The sequence below is a fragment of the Castor canadensis genome, chromosome 16 (assembly GCF_047511655.1).
Source record: "Castor canadensis chromosome 16, mCasCan1.hap1v2, whole genome shotgun sequence".
In the NCBI taxonomy this organism is placed as follows: Eukaryota; Metazoa; Chordata; class Mammalia; order Rodentia; family Castoridae; genus Castor; species Castor canadensis.
Window position 1 is genome coordinate 4,810,728 of NC_133401.1, and position 16,205 is coordinate 4,826,932.

A 16,205-nucleotide genomic window follows, 5' to 3' on the forward strand; every position below is an offset into this window, starting at 1 on the left:
TGGGTGGGTTGGACCCTAGAGAAACCACCTTGGCACAGTCTGGGTCTCTCCCACCTGCTTCTCCAACACAGCCATTAGCCCGGGCCTCCTGCCTTCCTCAGGGGCCCTAACCCCTTCATCCTGCCTCATCTAGGCCACCTGCCCACTCCCCACCTGTCTGTACAACCAGGTGAAGCCCACCACGCACCCAGGCTTCTCTCCTGGACAGTGGGATGCTCCCCACTCCCTCTGGGTTATGAGGTAAGCGAAGAAGCCAATAGGGCTGGGTGCTGCCCACTCTCTGGGGATCACTGTTAGGTGGCTGAGAGTCCAACGAATTAAAGAAGCAGTGTCCAGCCCTGCCTTGCTCACCTGCGCCACCTGGAGGCCTTCTGCTCCCTTCACCCACCCAGTCCACCGAAGAGAGGAGGGGGCTCCCAGATGGTGCAGAGTGGGTGATATCCTCACTCAGCTGCCTGTGGGAGCTGCTGTGGGGTAGGGGGTAGGGAGAGGAGGGGAGGAGTGGAAGATGGCAGTTCCTCTGGTGTCCACTGTTGCAGATTTGTGGCATCCTTGACAAGCCTGGATCTGAAAGTACTACTTCGCATCTTCAGGAGGAAGTACAATCAGTCTCTCCTCTTCAAGGGGCTTCCCTTGCTCTGACACAACTGTCTGTGTCACAGGGCCACTGTCCTACTCCCGTCTTCTCTTTATCCAGGGAGCAGTTTGATCAAATGATCCATCTTGAAACTCCACGATTCCACCTGTCCATTTGGAGAGCAGGGACTGCATTCAAACTTCTGGATGAGCAGGACGGGGCTGTCCACCGTACCTATTTCATGAGGAGTTAATTGTTTCTGCACGGCTCTGAGCCACTGCCGCGAGGCACCAGCGCAGCACAGGCAGACTCAATTCCTCTTCAGATCCCAATTCTGATGCAGTCATCCTCACTCCCCGCCCTCCTGCAGCGCAGCTCTGCTCCCTACTGCCTCTGGCCACCATCAGTGGGAGGAATCACAGTGCAGTGGTCACAAGTGGGTATCAGGTGGCAGAGCAGGGCAAAGCAAAGCACTGCTTCTAGGGTGCATGGGGCTCGTGAGACTAGACTAAGCCTCTGGGCCTCCTGATCTCCAGATCTTTTTATTTCTGCGCATTCAGGCAGGTGCAGATGAGACAGAAACCGCCCCTCTGAGGCGTCCAAATGCAGACATCCTTGTGCATAGAACACCAGACCCTCAAAGTAACACCAATGGGCAGGCAAGTCAGGCAAGGTGTCCTGGTGGAGCCATGGGTATAGGAGACCCGAGGAGAGATTTAGGTTTGCCTCCAAGTACTGCTCAGTGGTCATGACCCCATCACAACTCACCTATGCAAGTAAAAGCTGTAAATTGCACAAGACTCAGGAGTGAAACACGCTAGGACCAGAGTGGAAGCAGCAGGGGCAGGAGAGCTGTGGTGGTGGCTGCTGACAGTGGGTGCCTGGGGAGGGCACAGTTTATCTTCCTAGTCTATTACTGTCCCCAGCTTGCTGTGTGACCCCAGGCAACACCCTTCACCTCTCTGTGTCTTGTATCACACTCCATCATAACATAGGGGAGTGCACAGCTCTGTATAATTAATACGTGCATGGCTTGTGTCCCTGGGCTAGGCTCCAGATTAAACAACATCCTAGTGACAGAGTGCAAAAATGGCCCATTCCTTCCCCCAGCATCCAGAGCCTATAATAGTTGCCCTCCTGCCGGACCTGTTTGGGCTGGTAGAATATTACCAGGTGTGATGGAAGCAAAGCTTCCCCTCTTGAGTGACTCTAGGAACCCACTGCCCAAGCATGGGGCAGTCCACTAAAGGATAAGAGTCATGAGATGTCCCCAGCTGAGCTCCCTCTGCACCTAGCAGCCCCCAGCAGAGCCCAGCAGGGCTGCTCAAAGGACCCCAGCCCAAATCCCCAGGCCACAGAACCACAGTTAAATCAACATTATGCTGTCACACGCTAGCCACCGAGCTTTAAGGTCCTTTGCTGCATAGCAAAAGCTAAGAATAAGCAAAAGAGGCTCAAACAGTCAGCTGCCATGCCAACCGATGTCAGAGGCAAGGGTCCTGGGGCCACCTCTCTGGAAAGGGCTGGAGGGGAGTGGAACTGACTTGGAGATGCTCTTCTCTCAAGAGGAGACTTTTCCTGGATGGAACAGGCAGACCAGCCATCTCTTCCACCACTTATTTTACAGCATCTCTGGGTTCTGTCGAAAGAAGGACCCCTTTTTACTACCTTATTTATCAAACATGGTAACAGTCTCTGGTTTTCCCCAGAGGATGGCAGGTGAGGAAGCCTGGCTCCCAGGCTCCTAGGAGGAAGCAAAGTCTTTACTTCCTGGGGAGAGGGATCCCCACTCCCCAGGCATGGCCACCTTCTTCCAGGGAGACTGCATTTGGCTTTGGGGCAGCCATTGCATCTGGGCCAGCATCCCTGCCTGCCTGCTTTTGGGAAGAGCCAGAAGTGTGCACCCCAGAGGGGTCCCAGCCCACCCACCCAGGGCTGGAGGCTATGTGTGTGTGGCTCAGCGTTTTCCTAGAGCTTCTGAGGGGCCTGACTGAAGGCTGCTGTGCTGACTGGTGCTAACAGTCCCTTTATTTTTTTTTTTTTTTTGCTTAGAGGGCCTGGGATTTGAACTCAGGACCTCACATTTGCTAGGCAGGTGCTTTTATCACTTAGGCTATTCTGCCAGCTCCCCCTTTTTTTTTGAGATAGGGTCTCATGAACTATTTGCCTGGGGCTGGCTTTGAACTGCAATTCTCCCGATCTCTGCTTCCTGAGTAGCTAGGACTACAGGTGTGAACCACCGGGACCTGGCTCCAGGATGGCCTGTCTACCTGCTTCACCCTCCTGAGTGCTGGGATTACAGATGTGCACCACCAGGCCCACCTGCTGATTTAATCTTTACATTAAATGAGTAGTCACTTTGCTACAAGAAATCAAAGCCTCTTTGGCTCAAGACTAAGACATCAATTAAGATACTAATTTTTGTCATTTAGATAGTGAGCACAATTAAGAGACACTCTGGAGCTATTTAAAAGAGACTCCAGAGGAACACAATGAAAGGGCCTTGACTTGCCCTTACCCCATCCTTTCAGCCCAAGCAGCTTTGGCCTGGGAAGTTCTTCATTTCCATGTAACCAGCAACAGCAGTGTCCCAAAGTCCTGCCAGAAAAGAAGGTGGAACTTTGAGGCTTTGAGATAACGAGGAGGCCCTGATCCAGCCACCGGTGGTGACACACGCTGTCTAGAGGCTAAGCATGAGGGGGAAGTGGGGGGCCTTAGGACCCCTGGCTCTGTTTCCATTGCTGTCCTGCTGCTGGTCGGGTCATGTAGCAGGGGGAGGTCACCCTGGGTGAGAGATTTGCAGGCAAGTTGCACTCAGAGTCTATTGGTTTCTGCAGAGCTGCTCCCAGGCTGCAGTCTTTCTGTGTACAGGTTTGAGAAGAGTAAGTAAAATGAGGATGTTTTAAGGTAACCAGGCTGGTTCTGGCTCTCTGCAGGCTGATGCCGCAATGCTTTTCTTGTCTTTGAGTCATTCTCTCCAGCGTGGCACAGTGTTCCCACGGTGAGCACAGCAGCCACAACCAGTCCAAGACAGACACTGTCCAGTCCTCCACGGGCAAAGCCATTGCAATGGTGCTGAGTGTGGCAGTCTGATCAGGACTAGGGTCTCCAGGTTAGGCCCCTCCTCTGTCGGGTGGATAAAGGCTGCACGCGTCTGCTCTGCATTTTGTGCTGTTGTAACACATCTTTTGAATAAGGGCTTCTTGCTAGAAGGGTCTGGGAACCAAGCTGAATGTCCTGGATGGGACCCTTTGAGCATGGGTGTTCAGTTCTGGTTCTTTTCTCTTTTGCAGTCTTCTGAGAATGAGACAAAAAGGTTGCCCCCAATTGGCGCCAACGGCCTTATGGGCTGAACTTGGATGTCCATTCAAGGCTGGACAGAGGCCCATCTTTCTGGGGCAGCTTTTACTCCAGCACTTACCTGCTGGTCCCTATCTCCTGCCCTGGACCTCTGCCCACCTCAGTTGCACCCCGGGCCCCATTCTGATTACAGCGGATGGTTTCAGCTCCTTCTCTGTGTAACCCAGCTGAGGTGCACTGAGTCTCTCTGGGTTTGCAAGGGCTTGTGGGGTGAGAACAAAGGAAGGTATCTAGTTGTCACCTGATCACAGCCAGGTCAAGCATTGTCCCTTTCTCCCCAGAAGCCAGGGTCAGCATCCAGGGCTGTGCCTGGGCAGCACTAGGCATGCCTGGAGCCTGGCCACTGACCTTCTTCACTTTCCCCACTGCACCTGCTTCCCACCTCTCTGATTATGAAACGCTGACTTCTGCAGAGCCCAGGGTCAAGGTCAAGGCTCCCGGTGTCTGCCTGAGGGCTGAGTCTATTTGCAGAAACGGCTTAAAAATTGGGAGATGGCTGGGTGCCAGTGGCTCACGCCTGTAATCCTAGCAACTGAGGAGGCAGAGATCAGGAGGATCATGGTTCAAAGCCAGCCCGGGCAAATAGTTTGTGAGACCCTATCTTGAAAAAACCCATCACAAAAAAGGTGGAGTGGCTCAAGATGTAGGCCCTGAGTTCAAATTCCAATATTGCCAAAAAAAGAAAAGAAAAAAAATGAGAGATGTCTACATAGAAGCATCGGGAAAGACCCAAGAGCCGGAAACCCCAGTCCTGTTTTCCACCAAGCTACAGGCTGCTGAGGGCGGTGGGGGGGCCACCAGTAGCTGGCTGACTTCTCAGCAGGAATTTCCCTCTCTTTGCTCTCTTCTGGCCCTCAACCAGGTGAGATGCCCACCTCTGCCTCTCCCTGTGCAGGTGGGTCCCTGCACAGGTGTCTCACTCTCATCTGTTACCACACGCTGCCCTTTGCAGGTCCATGTGTGCAGTCTCTGAGCTAGTCCTGGTGTAGGACCCAGGTGTGCACTGTGTCCTGTACACTGGGCAAGCCCTTCCCTGATGTGGCCCACCTAGCAAACACAGCCCCTACTCTCCCTGGATGCTGCTCTGGTCCAGCTGGCCAGAGTGGAAGATGCCACTTTGCAAGGCTGTTTTCCTTACTGACATTTTAATTAAAGCTGTCCTACTAATTAATATGCCAATAAGTACCCTCTTCATGGATATTCACGGATATTTATCAAAGGGTGTCAGCTAGGAACAACTGAGCACTGACAGGGTATCTTTGGATAGAATTAATTTCTGTCATAAAATTAATGCATCCCAGTAACTGGGGCGAGAACTTGGAGCAACTAGTCAGGTTTTAAAGGAAGTGGAGGTATGTTTTTAATTTTTTTGGCAGCACTGGGGTTTGAACTCAGGGCCTCGTGCTTGCTAGGCAGGTGCTCTATCACTTAAGCCACTCCCCCAGCCCAGTGGAGGTGTTTTAAAGAAGTCCACTGTGGGATATGGATCCATGGATGACTGATAAGATGTAGTCCATCTGTCCTGTGCTGATGGTGCCCTGCTGACCTGTCCTACCCAGGATCCCAGTGCCTCTTGCTTGTGTTCAATTCCTCTCGCTCCCCAGCCCTGAGCAGCTAGGGGTTTTGCAGAGAAACTGTCCTCTCTGTGGACAAGGGACGATGCCCAGATGATGGCCTCGGCAGGTGTCCAGGGAGTGAGAGGAGCCCTAGAGGCTTCTGGGCTCTGTTTGTCACTGTGACAAAATACCTGAGCAAATACTTTTTAAAGAGGAAAGGTTTATCTGGCTCAGGGTGTCAGAGGTTGCAGTCTGTGGTCAGCTGGCTCCACTGCTGTTCGGCTGAGGTGAGGCAGAACATCATGGCGGAGGCACATTGTGGGACCAGGCTGCTCACTTCACAGTCGCTGGGAGCCAGGGAGACGAGGAGGAGGATCCAGGGACAAGACATCCCCTTCCAAGTCACTTCCTCCATCCAGGCCTCACCTCCTAATCCACTGATGATGCTAGCTTGCACACGGTCCAGTCACCACCTAGGGACCAGGCCTTGAACACACTTTATGTCCAAACCATAACACAGGGTGAATGGGGCAGAGGTGTCCCATCTTCCTTGTCAAAACCCGATGGCATCAGTGGCTTGTGAATCCTTTTCTGCCTTCATTACCACCTGTGCCTGCCTTCCTCTCACAGATACACCTGGAGAGCTGCCCTGAGGCCTGGAGGCTTTGATGGGTCCCCTCTGCCCACAGGACAAAGGCACCACTTTAGGGCACAATTGTGGTCTCCCCATGATCCTCCCCAATGGCTTCCCAGTCCCAGTTCCCTGGCTACCAGGGGAACTCTGGTCCATTGTCTCCACAAGCCACCAGCCCTCCTTTCCTTTGTCGATGACAGACATTCTTTTGTTGTTTTTCTTGTTTTGAACTCAAGGCCTTGCACTTGCTAGGCAGGCACTCTGCCACTTGAGCCACTCCACCAGTGTGACAGATGTTCTCTTAAGTCTCAAACACATGCTGCCCCCTCCAGGGAGCCTTCCCTGAACACCTGTGCACAGAAGTGTGGCACAAAGGTCTGTGCTGCTCATGTGGCCCTCGCTATACAGCCCAGGCTGGCCTGGAACTCCTGGTCCTCTTGTCTCAGCCTCCCAAGAACTGGGATTACAGGTGTTTACTACCATGCCCAGCTTGGAGCTGCTCTTTTACCCCTGTATTATGATGGGGAACTGGGACCAAGAAAAATCTAAGGCCTTGGTTGCCAGATAGGACATGGGGTTAACTTGGCATTTCAGATAAACAAGGGATGTTTTCAGTTCAAGTATATCCCACATACTGAATGGGGTCCATATAGATTACAGTGCTCAGCCTGGGGCTTGAGCCAAGGCAGTCTGGCTTCTGTGCACACAGTGAGCTACCACCACTTACAGCCCCTCTCAGAGCCAAAGAGCAGGAAGCCTCTGCCCCCATAGCCTGGCTGGACCCCAGCCCAAGGCCACTTCCAAGGAAAGGGGAGAGGAGGAGATTCCCTGCCCCCCCTACTCAATTTTAACATTCAGGATGTGTTTTTCCCATTGTTGTTATCGGTGCATATAAATTCTACAAAATCTTGTGTCATTTTCATAGCTGCAAGGAATATACTTTGTAATGTGGCCAACTCCTTTCTAGCCTGCTATTCTGGATATTTTAACTTTTTTTTGCAGCACTCTGGGGCTCTACCACCTGAGCTACCCCAACCCCCCCCCGCCCCCTAGCTTTCTGATTTGCCCTACTTCATGGTGTCACTTAATGGACAAGGTCAAAGGCCCTTTGTCTCATGTCAGGTGGCTGCTGTTGGGGCCTTGACCAGAGAGGGCACCAGGGTGCTCACCAGGCAGGGGTGCTGGCACTGCCTCCCGCAGTGTGGGGCCCTGTTCTCATCTGGGGAGCCCCCATCCCCAACTCATCTTGGTTTGATGACACTTGGGGCTGTAGGGTGCTAACAGGCACCCTACAGATTCTCAGTCCTTTGTGAGAATTCTCTCCTTTACCCCTCTCAGTGGCCTCAGGGGATAGAAGTCATTTTCCAAATTCACAGGTGAAGCCCTGAGAGGTCGGTGACTTGCTGCATACCTGGTAGGTAGTCAAGGGGAGGGTGAACCAAGGAGATGGAGCTGAGGGAATATGGTGGATGGATTTCATATACATATATGAAATAGAACAAAGAAACCTCCTGCAATTGCTTTAAGTGGGGTGGGGAGGGGGTCCATGGGAAGAGATGGTGGGTGATCTAACCATTGTGCAATGTAAGACAATTTGGAATCGTCACAAGTCCTCCTGGTACAAGGAATATACACTAATTAAAAAAATCATTACAGGGCTGGGGATGTAGCTCAGTGGTAAAGCTCTTGCCTAGCGTGCGTTTTGGGTTTAATCCCCAGCACCTGTAAATGAATGAATGAGTGAATGAATAAACAAACAAACAAACAAATAAATAATAAAAGCATCAGATACAGAACTGGTTGAAGTTGGGGGTGGGGTTGGATGCCCAGGGTTCCAAGGAACACTGTTTAGGAACCAGGATCTCTCAGCAAACCCCTCCTCCCCCTGCAACTTCTGCCCCAGTCTAAAAATTCTTGGACCTGTGGGTTCTGGAGGGCTGACGTGCTCATCACACCACGTGGGGAGTCAGGGAACAGCTAGGGGTTTGAGGAAGCAGACCCTGCCCTTCCTTGAAGTCTCCTGTCTCAGGCCTTTTCAGTCCTCGTCATCTGGGGTGCTGTGCCCCCTCTACAGTCTTGAAAACTCTCAAGTCGCTGTGCCCCAGATCCCTCAGATCAGGCAGGCAGGGGGCTCCTGCTGCTTGCTTGGGGAAGGCTGTAATGGGGCGTCCAGCCTCAGCCGGTAATTCTTCCTGTCTCTCACCGAGGACTTCTCTTTAAAGTGCAATTTGGATGAAATGGTTAACACGTTCTAAATGTTCAGGACAGGACCCTGAAAAGTCTGTAACGTGCTCATTAAACAAAATTAGCACAGAGGAGCTGCCTGGGATATGTCATGAATTAAAATATGACTCTGGGGAACAGAATGCATGATGAATTATGGCCTTGTGTATTTTTTTTTTTACATTAGTCTTTATACAAATAGTTATTCGTTTGTTCGCTTGGAGATTTGATTTTTAAAATACCTGCAAGAAACATGTACAGTAACTTTCACACAGACACGTCTAGGCCAGATTGTACTCACTAGAATGTCCAGTGTCCAGCAGATGGGAGGGGCTGGGGATTAGCTGTGCCACTTGCTCTGCCCACCCATCCTGTCTTTCCACCCCACTGTCCTGTCCAGTGGCCCAGGTGATCATGCCACCATGTGGGACCATTCCCTCTTCTAGAAGACATAGCTTGAAGGGCAGTGTGGGTGCCTGAACTCTAACCTTAGGCCCGTCTGAGCCCTGAATCCACCATCTTGCAAGGCTCAACCTGTGTCTTTCCCATCCATGACTTATCCATGTATTCACACCTCCTCCTTTCTGTCCTCCAGGTCCCCATCTATCCACCCACTCACACATCTTCCTTCCTCCCACCCATTGCTATTTTTTTCCGCCAGTTCCGAGCTCACCCATTCTTCCATCCACCCCTTGTCATGGATTGGTTATGAAGTGTCCCCTGAAAGGCTCGTGTGTTGAAGGCTTTGTCCCCAGATGTTTGATGTAATCATCGAGAGGCGAGGGCTCTGGCCTAATCTATGGGTTAACCCATTGATGGGTTCATTGGGAGATGAGGGGAAGTTTCAGAGACGGGGCCTGGTTGGAGGAAGTAAGTCACTGAGGGAGTGCACTGGCAGTTTACATATTGCACCAGGCCCCTTTCTGTGCCTCCTCTTACTTCCTGGCTTCCATGAGGTGATCGTATCTGCTCTACCACGTGCTCTCCACCATGATGCGCTGCCTCACCTTGGGCCTCAAAGCAATGGAGCCAGTTGACCATGGCTGAACCCACTGAAACCATGAGCCAGAATAAATCTTTCCTCCTTTATGCTGTTTAGGCCAGGTATTTTGTCACAGTGATGGAAACTGATGAACACACCCACCTTCCCTTCTGCCCTCTCACTAGATTCTTATTTTATCTTCCATTCCCAACCCACTTATCCTTCCATCCATTCACTCATTCACACATCTGTTCATACTTTCTTTTGTCCATCCATCCATTCCATCTACCCTTCCTTCTACCCCATCTTCCTTCCACCCCGTCTTCCTTCCTTCTGTCCTTCCACTCATTCACACATCTGTTCATCCTTTCTTTCATCCATCCATCCTTCCTTCTGCCCACTCTTCTTTCCCTCCCTCCCTTCCCTTCCTCCCTTCTGCTCATTCACACACCCAGTCATCCTTTCATTCTGTCCATCCATCCATCCACTCATTCTTCCATCCATCCCCCCAACCCCATCCTCTTGCCAGCCATTCACACATCCTTCCCTTCCACTCACCAGCAAGCTACTTTTTTTCTTTTCATCATCCACCCCACCACTTCAAGCCCTGTCATCTCTTGCCTGGATCACTGTCTTGAAAGTGGTCTTCCCCATCCATTCTGCCTCGTCAGTCTCCACACTGCCGCCAAAGTGTTCATTTCCAAGAACATCAGGCCCTGCCCCACCCCACCTGCTCCCCATCCCACTGCCTTTAGGGTGAAGCTAAGCTCCCCTAAGGAACTTTGTCTGACCAGTGACCCCTCTCTAACTTCTAGGTCAGCACTGTCTCCACTGAGAGGCTTCGTTCCTGGAGTTCCTGGTGCCATGGCCCTGGTGATGCTCTGTGGGGCTAGGACCCAATGCCCTCTGGGGCTCTCACTCTTCTGATTTGTGTCCAGGGTTACACACCCCACACCCTCTGCAGGCTCCCAGAGGCCTATGTAGCTGCTGGCTGATGTCATTAACTGACTTGGTCTTTTTGGGTAAGGTTGGAGTGACTTCAAGGCAACTTTTAATCAGTTTATTCATGACTGAATTGGAGAGGAGGGGGAAACTCTCAGAGGACCTGGAGCAGAGTGGGATGGGGTCAGTACTGATGCCAGTCCCACACCTCCTTCTCTTCTCCTGACCTTCAGAGCCCCCTTGGCTTGAGGAGCTGAGATGGATGGAGCATCTCAGGCCATCCTCCAACCCCAGAAACCCAATTCACTCTTCCACTTTCATGCCTCCTAAGCTTTCCAGAGCTGGGTATCCCCCAAACTGCCTCTGAATCTCCAGGGCCCAGCACCAACCTCATATATAACAGGAACTGGTGTGTATTTTTAAAGAACATCTGAGAAGAAGAGCGGTCAAATTGTCACCCTGTTGCCTATAGTTTGCATTCACTCAGTTCATCTGATGCTCTGAGCAGCGCCCCCACCCCTTGGCCAGGGCCAGACCAGATACAGGGCCAGGAACCCCCAACCCCAGCTGAGATGGGGTCCCACATGACAGAACTCCCCTCCCCCAGGGTTACTGAAGTGCTCCTCTGTGCTAAGTAGCATTTGTACGAGAATCAATTGCAATAAAAATCAATCTATCCAGACACCAGTGGCTCACGCCTGTAATCCCAGCCACTCAGGAGATCAGGAGGACTGTGGTTTGAAGCCAGCCCAAGCAAATAGTTTGCTGCAAGATCCTATCTCAAAAAAAAACCCAACACAAAAAAAGGGCTGGTGAAGTGGCTCAAGTGGTAGAGCACTTGCCTAGGAAGTGTGAGGCTCTGAGTTCAAATCCCAATGCCACCAAAAAAAAAGTCCCTCTAGAGGAACTGACATTAGATTAAAGAAAACCATGGTTTCTTTCCTCCTGAGGGGAGCCGATGGACAACAGATGTGGGGTCAGCAGGGGAGCTCTGTCATTGGAGTCATCCAGTTCCAGGCAGGGGACCGGCCTCGGGAGTCTGTGGTGGACTCTTCATGTTGGGTGGCAGGCGTGGAGGAGTGGGGCTGGAACAGAAAGGTCCTGCACATGCCCAGCTCACTAGGAGATGGCGTCTGGCACCTACCTTCTCACCAGTCCAGGGTGCCAAGAGGCCCCTTCATTGGCACTCGCTGGGCACAGCAGCCACAGTGAGGAAGATGGCCAGGAGGTGAACTTGACTCAGCAATTCTCCTCCCAAGAGGAATGAAAACATATGTCCACACAAAAGCATGCACACATTCACTGCACTATTACCCAAATGTTCGTCAACTGATGAATGAATAGATAAACTATGGTACATCCATATACGTGAATTATTATTTGGCCATAAAAAGGACTGAAATGCTTTTAAACATGAATGAATCTTGAAAGAATTTATGCTAAGTGAAAGTGAGGCAGGAGAGACCAGGGAAATTGAATTTACAAATAAGTATTGTATTAACGCATAGCTTAGAGATAGTGGTTTCTTTGCTTTAAATCTTATACTCCCTCAAGAGCAGCTCCCTCCCTGACCTTGACTGCTTGTCCCCCAAATAATTAGTGCACTCTGGGAACTGAGCAAGGATAGCTTAAAGAAAGACACTTATCCTGGGGGCGACATGGGGAGTCCTCTTGGGAAAATGACTCCTCTGGGCACAAAAGTGTCCACAAAGGAAAATACTTGTCGCCGGGATGGACCCCTGTCCTGAAGGAAGCATCTGGCAGGGCCCATTCCTTGTTGAAAGGGACACTCAGGCATCTATGTCACCGTGACCCAAATTTAATGAGAGAGCCAGCCTTGAAATCTTTGGGCTCAACTGAGAAAATGGTGTACAGCAAAGAGCACTTTTCCTAAGGTAAATTCAAGCCAACCCACTTTTTCACCATAAACACCCCTGATGTTAGAACACTCATTGCACCTGTTATCAGATGTGCCCGCTCCCGTGTCTGGGCGGTGCGCTATCTTTCTATCTTTCCTTTGCCTTGCTTTGCTAATAAACTTCTTGTTCAAAAAAAAAAAAAAGAAAGAAAAGTAAAGTTCAGAAACACAAGAGGAAGAGCCACCCCAAGCTGAGTCTGTGAAGGCAGGTCCCAGCTCCCCCTGCTCCATCACCTCACGCTTCCTGAGGGAGGTCCCAGCACAAGTGACTCTGTGTGTCTCTCTCACAGTGGAACCTCAGGGAAGGGGACTCCAGGCTCCCCTGACAGTCCCAGCCTTCCCAGAGGCTCCTTTCCTCTTTCCCTCTGCTCCTGTTTTCTATGGTGACACAGTTGTCTAGAGCTGCAAACACCAGCCTCTCCTCAGGGGTTGGCTCCCTTGCTTCCTGGCTCTACTTCCCTATCACAGTGGTGTCCTGCCTATGGCACCTGTACAAGGTGGGACCAGGTGTAGCTTTCCTAAGGAGCCACCTTGGCACCTGTGCAAACATGGTGATTTTGCTGGAGGGACATGAAAAGCCATCTGCTCACCCAGGAGCTCTTGACTCATGGAAAATATCCCCAGTCAGGCAAAAACAAGGATTTGGTGTCTGCCCCATTCTCTAACTGTCCCCTGTTTTCAGGGAGAGGGTGCACCAAATGCCAACAGAATGGAAATTCCTGGGGCCATTTGTAGACTCTGTCTCATGACTCTTTCTGTTCTAGAACTACCCCAGCTTCCTGCCATCGTCTCAGCCCCACGATGCTCAGTGGGTGTGCCAGAGGGAGAAGAGTCTCATGGCTGAAGTCTCAGATCGGGCATCTTGTCCAGCTTATTAAATGATCTTAGATGTGTAATGCTATTCCCACAAAACCTCTGATAACAGAGCTGACATGGACTGGGGTTCTAGGTGCCAAGATCTGTGCCACACTAGCACCCCTGCATCTGGAAGCAACACCCCGGGGAGGATAACAGGCAAGGAACTCACATGTGTAAAGTTAGGGAGTCAGGATTCGGGTCTGTCTGTTTGGACATGTCTGGAATTTGGGAAGCACGGTGCACATACAGGACACAGTGTCTGCTGTGATCTCTGGGTGGCTGGAGGCCCAGAAAGAGGGAGAATTTGTTGGCATTCTAACCCTGGCTTACCCACGAATGAACTAGCTGAACAGTGAGATGTTTAAAAAATGTCAGGAGAATGTGGGTGCAGGTAGCTCACGCCTGTAATCCTAGCTACTCAGGAGGCAGAGATCAGGAGGATCAAAGTTCGAAGCCAGCCCCAGGGAAATAGTTCTCAAGACCCTATCTTGAAAAACATCCACCACAAAAATGGGCTGGCAAAGTGGCTCAAGAGGTAAGAGCACCTGGTCTAGCAAGCATGAGGCCCTGAGTTCAAATCCCAGTGCTGCAAAAAAAAAAAAGTTAGGCAAAATGCAAAAGGGTGGAGCATAACTTCCTGCAGAACTGTCCTTAGCCTTTCCTGGGATTGTGCTTTGGGCCTTCAGGCAGAAAAGAAGCTATCCAGAGGACTTGCTTGCCCAGCTTATTCCCCGCCTCACTCCCTGTCAGGCTTTGGGTGCCAACTGGGTTCTTTTAGGAGATGTCCTGTGGACAATCGGCTTTCAAGGACTTCTGAATGGTCTGTCCCTCACAGTCATCCCTTCTGACAAATCAGCCACTTCTGAGCTGGCTCCGTGAGCACAGGAGAGGAGGTGGGTACGGGGAGGTGGGTATGGGGAGGTGGGTTCAGAACTTCTGAAATGACCACCTTGGCTTCTTACACTGACACCAGGACCTGAAGAAACTCCACCCAAGGAGCCATCAGGCTAGAGGGAAGTCTAGCCAGTCTCAAGCAGCTTTGGTATTTCAGCTTGGAGAGAACAAGAGGTCATTGCCATCAACAGCCTGGGGGTGGTGTTGGGGACAAGCCTGAGATCTCAGGGCCACCTCACGGGGATGACCAGGGCCAGGCAGCCTCTGGGGGCATGACTTTGGCCAAGTACCTTCTTCATAGTGTGGTGTTCCCCCCTTGCCCAGAGGAGGCCAAGTAGGGTAACCCATCCTACATCCACAGCACACCTGCCCTGGAAGCCCCAGTGTCAGACGAGCAGGCTAATAAAGTCCCCAGCAGCACCACCCAGGGAAGGTGTCTTGTCCTTCCTCACAAAAAAGGCAGGAATCAGGAGACACAGGGGCTGGACCTGTTGGCTTATCACCTTAAGCTGTCCAGCAGCCTTTATGTAAGACAAAGTGAAACTTCTCATCGCTTTGGATGTGTTTCCCAGAAATGCCTGGTAAGAGTCAGCAGAACACAGGGGAATAAAAACGATGCTGCAAGAAATGTCTTCAAGTCTTACTGGCGTGTCCCAGAAAGCTCAGGGGTTTAGACCACAGCCAAGCCCCACCGTGGTCCACGCGGGTGCAGAAGGAATCAATATTATATTACAAAAACACTTGACCTCGTTTATCCCCATGGATGCTTTGGGAATCCTTAATACTCAAAGCTTTCACAATGTGCGCCTGGCATATTTAATGAGAGAGCTCTTTGGTGGGTTTGGCTCCCGTTGACATTTAGAAAGGCTGGCTCTCAGCCCTTCCCTTGGGGACTTTCGCTCCATCAGAGGGAAGGAGCCGGAGCGCTGGCTACAAGCAGGGGAAGGGCTGTGCTCTCTGGGGATGGAGTGAGACAGGTGGCACGCAATGCCTGCTAGGTAAAAAGCAAGTTTGCTGTGTGTTCTCTGGCCAGAGCTTTATTTGGATGTTTGCAGGCATTGGAGCAAAAGGCTGTGCAGTGTGTCCACTCACCATTCAAGATGGACAAAGGTCGTTCCATTTGGTGTGACCTTTTACTCCCTGGGGTGCAGGGTTGAGGGACAGGCATCCAGAAGTTTACCTGGGACCCACCTAAGCCCCAAGGATATCATCCCCAGAAGTCTGTTTCAAGCCCAAGGTCACAGGTTGTCTTCAGGCAAGGTTCCTGGCTATCTCTGTTGCATCAGGACTCTGGCTTAGACACCTCCCTCGGTGGTGGAATCACCTGGGTGCCCTGAGTCTGAGTCTGTGGTCGCCATCTCTGGTTCCTTCCTGCTCATGGCAAGCATGAGGCTGGGTCCCAGCAGGACCATGGTGACTGATGGGTGACAGCATATCATATTGCTGATAATCACGTGCCTCTCTGGGGAATGACGCAGGCTCAGCCATCCCTTATGAAATCCTTTAATATTCTCCCACGGGACAGTTACACTCTCTCTGCTCTGGGATGTCTCTTGCCAGATCTATTTTTCTCCTTAATGATGACACTCATGTCACGTCAGAGCTTGAGGGAAGTGTGGATTGTTTATTTAAGGTGATGGTTTTTGGGTTCTCATGGGTGTGCATTCCCTGACCTTGCTGATGTGGTCCAAGATTCTGTCTGTCAGGATGGAATTCTCCAGGGTCACCCTGCCACTATTTCTGCCAGCTCCGCCATCCACCCAGGGTACAGGCCAAGACGTAGTGAGTGTCTTCACCTTGCTCACAGCCCGAGTTAGTCATGGTTTATGGTTGCCATGGCGACATCCAAGGATGCTCTCTCTTGGTGGCTCCCACCAGTAACAGCCTCTCAAACACAGTCACACCCCTGGCCTTGGACGTCGTTCTCTCATTACTAATTGAAATATTGACAGTCAGCTCTCCATGTGGGCACCAGGCAGTGATTTGCCACATCCAGTCGGCTCTGGGGCTAATTAGAGGTTCATATACCATGATCTGATCCTGAGGTCCATACAGAGAGGAACCTCTTGCAACACAGAAGCCCTTCAGTTGTAAACTGTATTCTTCTGAGGCAGTGTTGGGTTTCACTGCAATGCCTTACTCTACAAGAGGTGTTTGTCTGGAAGACACTGTGTGTTTCTCTCTCCCTCTCCTCTCTTTCTCCCTCTTCTCTCTCCCTCTCCTCTCTTCCTTCCACTTCTCTCCCTTTCCTCTCTTCCTCC

The 16,205-nt window shown here is 51.3% G+C and overlaps 1 protein-coding gene across 1 annotated transcript in view; it reads right to left on the reverse strand.

Annotated features, from left to right (window-relative positions):
* The window catches only part of Vstm2b (V-set and transmembrane domain containing 2B), a 29,619-nt gene that overhangs the window by 3,838 nt on the left and 9,576 nt on the right, over window positions 1–16,205 (reverse strand). The gene's annotated exons all lie outside the window — the stretch shown is intronic.